The sequence below is a fragment of the Aethalodelphis obliquidens genome, unplaced genomic scaffold (genome assembly GCF_003676395.1).
Source record: "Aethalodelphis obliquidens isolate GAN/ISIS:26980383/991018 unplaced genomic scaffold, ASM367639v1 scaffold48, whole genome shotgun sequence".
In the NCBI taxonomy this organism is placed as follows: Eukaryota; Metazoa; Chordata; class Mammalia; order Artiodactyla; family Delphinidae; genus Aethalodelphis; species Aethalodelphis obliquidens.
In genome coordinates, this window is record NW_020837992.1 from 322,654 (window position 1) to 328,427 (window position 5,774).

Sequence of the window (5,774 nt, forward strand, 5' to 3'; positions counted from 1 at the left end):
GTGGTTTGTGTTCCTGTCTTGCTTGTTGTTTGGTGTAAGCATTCAGCACAGGTGCCTGCAGGCAGTTGGGTGGAGCCGGGTCTTGGAGTTGAGATGGAGACCTCTGGGGTTCCCTGGGGCTGGGAATTCTCTGGATTTCCAGTTTCCTGGACTTGGCACTCCAACCCAAGGCTCAGGACTGACCCCCGGCCTGGGAACCAAAACCCTGCAAGCCACACATCTTGGTTAAAAAGGGGAAAAAAATAAAAGAAAAAAGAAGAGAAAAAGGTCAGGATGAAAACAAACAGAAAAACAAAACCCAAGACAAATAGCAAAACAAGCAAACAGCATCAACAATAATTAAAAACAAACTAACAAAACCCCAGATAAATGGTAAAAGCAAAACTGAACAAAAACAAAAAAACACACACATACAAAAAAGAAATATAAACAAAAACAGAGAAAACAAAAAAACAAGAGAACAACCAGACAAACAAAAGGACCCCCAAATGAAATCAATTAAAAACAAAACATAAAAACAAAGAAAAGCAGAATGCAAACTGAAGGTAAAAGGAAAGAAAGCAAAACTCTCAAAAATGATTAAAAAAGATAACACATAGAAGACGGGGAAAAAAGATAAAAACAAAATAGAACAAAGGAAAGAAAAAAACAAGGAAAAAACACAGAACAAAAAGTTAACAAAGAAATAGAAATATAAAAAAATTAAAAAACTAAATAAAAACAAATAATAATTAAAAAAACAACAGCAGAACAGAACAAAGCATAAAAAAATAGTAAAAATTACATTTTTCTGGTGTTGCAGCTGTCCTTGACCCAACTGTGAGTCACTGCTAACTTCCACCTCCCCAGGAGGCCCTCAAAAACCTCTAGGTAGGTCTCTAGTCCCTCTGTGGGCACTATGGGTGCGTCTCAGACTCTGACGTGGCCCAACTTTCATGGGTACTAATCCCCAAAGTCCACAGCTGCTAGAGCTAGACCACTTTCAGTTGTGGGAACACTCATTGTCCATTCAGATATTCCATAGATGCAGGGTTTACCAAGCTGATTGTGGGGTTTTAAACTGCAGTTTGTGCAGTGTCACAGAAAGATTTTCATTCCTCTTCATTAGTTGCCCTGCCCCTGGGACTCAGCTGTGGTTTTAGCTCCACCTCTGCATGTGGGCCATACACAGGAGTCTGCTCCCAAGGCTGCCTGGAACACTCTGGTCTGCCCCAGTGAGGACAGGGCATGGAGATTGCATGACTGCCTGTGTCATAGGGTTCCTGGTGGCAGCAGGTATGCAGGAAAGCTGGCGGCCATGGATGTGAGAGATCCGGCCCTAGTGGAAGACTTTCCTATCACCTGGCAGCCAGCACGAGAAGGTCATCCCTGGTGGGGGCTTTTCCTAGTGCCTGGCAGCAAGTGAAAGAAGGCCAGCCCTAGTGGGAGCATTTCCTAGTGCCTGGTGGGGCAGGGGACTGACATGTGGGGAGAGAGAGGCTGCAATGGCAGCTCCACCCCCTGTGCATCACTCAACAGTGGCGCCTTGCTTCTATGGCAGTCTGGGTTTCTTCCACAAGCATTTCCAGTTGTAGATTTCCTCCCTCCCGTCCCCTCAGGCTGTCTCCTCACAGCCAACAGCTTTTCTCCCCTTGGGTTTTCTCTCTAGTCCCCATGTTCAAGCTCTCAGCCCCAGTGTGCACTGGTGGACACATGTCCCAGTCTGGGGCATGCAAGGCTGTGTCACAGACTGTCTGTGTAGGTCTCACTCTGTCCTGCCTGCCAGAGACTGTCCATTTCACCCTCCTCTGACAGCCACAGATATTCCCCTTCTGTCCCAACTGATTTCCCCATTGGTGAGGAGGTTTCCCTGAATTAGGGAACCTCTTCTCTGCCTCAGTTCCCCCCCAGGGGTACAAATCCCATCCCATTTCCTCTCCTCTTCTTTTTCCCTTCTTTCTTTTGTCCTACCCAGTTATGCGGGGATCTTTCTTGTCCTTTCCAGTGTCCAAGGTCTTCTGCTAGTGTTCAGCCGGTGTTCTGTGAGAATTGTTCCATCTGCAGATGTATTCTTGATGCATTTTTGGAGAGAGATGAACTCCACATTCTCCTACTCCTCCACCATCTTGGTGAAATCCAGCATAGTACTTTAGTGATTGATCCTCTCACTAAGGAAACCTAAAAATGCTGGACAAAATAATTAAAACCTATTTTTAAATGCATCAATAGACTGGGAAAAAATTACAGGTAAATTTAGAAGCCTTAACATCACATAAAAACAGAAATATAAGCCTGTACTAATTTCAGCATTTATAATGAGTTTCAATTTTCACAAATCTTGCAAGGCATGGAGGACTTGTCAAATGTAAAAAGTCTAACAGGAGTCCACACTCCCAGTATAATCCCATAAACCTGGAACCCAAAGGCTACAATTCATCATAAGGATGAATTAAAAATAAGTCTGTGCTCTACCAACCTGCCTTAAACCTGGCACTGAATAGAAGGGAGAAAAACATCTCTCTTGAGAATTAGTAACTACCAGCTAGCCCTTGTGCAGATTTGCTGCACAAAATTCACACTATCTTGATGGTTCAAAAAACCTACATCCAAATATTTATTTTTTGTGTGATCCTGAGCTGTCAGTGTCCTGAGGTGCCTGGCAGTAGCAAATGGAAAACAGTCCCAAAGGAAAACATTTCAATCTAGGCATCAGAGAATTCCCACAGATATAGGTTTAAGAAACATGAGCTTACCTAAAAAAAATCACAAAACACAAGGAAACAAGACACCATGAGTGAGGTCCCATAAGGGAAAAAGTAGAGGACATATAGTCGTTCACAAGCTGGGGCAATTTTGCCCTCCAGGAGACATTTTTGGTTGTCGCAATTGGGAGGGGAATGTGTGTGCTCTTGGCATCTAGTATGTAGAGGTCAGGGATGCTGTCAAACATCCTCTAATATGCAGGACAGCCTCTTACAATAAAGACTTATCTGGCTCAAGATGTCAATAGTGCTAACACTGAGAAACCCTGAGATATCAGAATCATGCCTGCAAAGCTTCTATTTTGGAATCATGTGAAAAAAACATACATAATAAGTATAAACTTAAGGAAAATGAAAGGAGAAATTTAAAATATGCATAAAGAGCAAGGGAATATATTATCAAGCAGATTTGAAGAATGCAATAAAATTTCTAAAAATGAATTAAGTAAAACAATTGAAATAAAAATTTCAGTGGAACAAACATTTTGAAAAATAGCTTGGAATTATCTAGTAAAATTAAAGGTATACATAACCTGTGACCCAAAAATTCCACTCCTAATACATAGCCTTAAGAAATTTATGCACATATGTTTCAATATACATATACAATGATGTTCATAGCAGCATTGTTGAAAATAGTCTCCACAAAAAGGGGAAAGAACTAATCCAAATATTCTTCAAAAATAGAATAAAAAATTGTAATATTCTCATGAACTATACTACTTCCCAGCAGGGAAAATTAGTGAACCACGGGTACAAACGTGGATTAATTTTTAAATATTATGTTGAATAAAAGATGCAAGACCCATAATACAGAGTGTTACATTAAAACAAACAAAAATTGATATATAGCTGGTAAACTATAAAGAAAAGCAAAGAAATGATTACACTAAAGTCACAGTGATGATTATCTCTGGTGGAAGCCGTGGTGGTTGGGGATCAGAAACAGAGACACAAGGGACTTCTGGACTACTGATAATGTTCCATTTATAGGGTGATTATTTGGTATTTGTTTCATAATTAATTGTTAAGCTATACATTTATATTTTTGCACTTTTCTGAATTGTGTTACATATTCTCAATGTAAAAAAAAAGTTTAAAAAATGAAGTGGACAGGTTTAACAGCAGCTTAGAAGAAGCTGAAGTGAGAATTACTGTATTGGAAGACAGATCTAAAGAAATTGTCCAGAATGCAGTTCAGAGAGACAAAGAGATAAAAAGTAGGCAAGAAAGATTGCATTGGAATTCTAAAAGACATGAGACAAAAAAGGAGCAGTATTTGAAGGGGTTGATGGCTAAAAATTTCTCAGAACTGAAGAATAGATAACTGACAAAATTGGGAAGCCCAAGTAATCACAAGCAGTTTAAATAAAAAGTAATCCACACCTATAACACATCATAGTGAAACTTTCAGAATGTCTAAAATTTTTTTAAGAAGTCCACATATGGCCTGCTCATAGCTCTTGGTACGTGGCCCAGCTTCTGTCAAAATGTCTACTGCTTATGAAATTTTGTACGTACGTGGTACGTGGCCCAGCTTCTGTCAAAATGTCTACTGCTTATGAAATTTTGTACAAACCTAACCTGAAGGGTGATTACATTACACCCTCAAGTACATACAGGTCAGTCAAAGCGTACAACTCTGATGCTGAGTAGAATGCTTTGAACATTGAAACAGCCATCAGGACCAAAGGTATAGATGAAGTTACCATCATCAACATCTTGACCAAATGCAGCAATGAACAGAGACAGGATATTGCCTACCAGAGAAAGACCAAAAAGGAACTTGCATCAACACTGAAGTCAGCCTTGTCCAGCCACCTGAAGATGGTGATTTGAGGCCCATTGAAAACACATGCTCAGTATTATGCTTCTGAACTGAAAGCCTCCATGTAGGGGCTGGGGTTTGATAAGGACTGCCTCATTGAGACCATTTGCTCAAGGACCAACCAGGGGCTACAGGAAATTAACAGTCTACAAGGAAGTGTATAAGATTGATCTGGAGAAGGACATTGTTTCTGACATATCTGGTGACTTCTGCAAGCGGACGGTTGCCCCTGCAAAGGGTAGAAGAGGAGAGGATGGCTCTGTCATTGATTTTGTATTGATTGACCAAGATGCCTTGGATCTCTATTGTACTAAAGAGAAGAGGGGAGGAACTGAGGTTCTCAAATGGATCAGCATCATGATCAAGTGTCACCTCCAGAAAGTATTTGAAAGGTACAAGAATTATGGACCTTATAACATGTTAAAGAGCATCAAGAAAGAGGTCAAAGGAGACCAGGAAAATGCTTTCCTGAACCTGGCCTAGTGTATTCATAATAAGCCCCTGCATTTTGCTCCATGAAAGGCAAGGGGACTCATTATAAGGTGTTGATTAGAATCATGGTCTCCAAATTGCTGTACTACTACATCCAGCAAGACACCAAGAGTGACTACCAGAAAGTGCTCTGTACCTGTGTGGTGGGGATGACTGAAGCCTGAGACTGTCTGAATGTCCAGAAGTAGTGCTTCTATGCTTCTAGCTAACAGTTCTAGAAAATCAGCTTGCTACTAACAGCCCCCTTGTGCCCATTCCCTGCGAGGATGATGTTAGTATTGCTCCCCTTGGCCCCAACCTTATTTTAGTTGCCTAAACATTGCCTGCCTTTCCTGTCTAGTCTCTCTTTCAGCCAAAGAAATGAATATTCCAAGGAGTTGGAAGTGCAATCTATGATGTGAAACACTTTGCCTGTTGTGTACCTTGTCATAAATAGATGATAAACTAAATTTTTATTTTAAAAATTAAGAGAAAAGATATTAAAAGCAGTCAGAGAGAAAAGATATATAACCTTCAAGTAAATGACAATTACATTAACTCCTTTTTTCATCAATAGTGAAAGCTAGAGAACAGTACAACAATATTCCTAATGTGCTAAAGAAAAAATAAGTCTATTCCTAGAATTATTAAACTTAGTGAAAATAACATCCATGAAAGAAAGAGATCTAAAAACATTAAATAACTCATGGAGTAAAGAGTAATTGAAATTAAAA

At 40.0% G+C, this 5,774-nt stretch overlaps 1 pseudogene; it reads left to right on the forward strand.

Annotated features, from left to right (window-relative positions):
• The first annotated feature begins 4,277 nt into the window (after positions 1-4,277).
• Positions 4,278-5,218, forward strand: LOC113607349 (annexin A2 pseudogene; annotated as a pseudogene).
• The last annotated feature ends 556 nt before the right edge of the window (positions 5,219-5,774 follow it).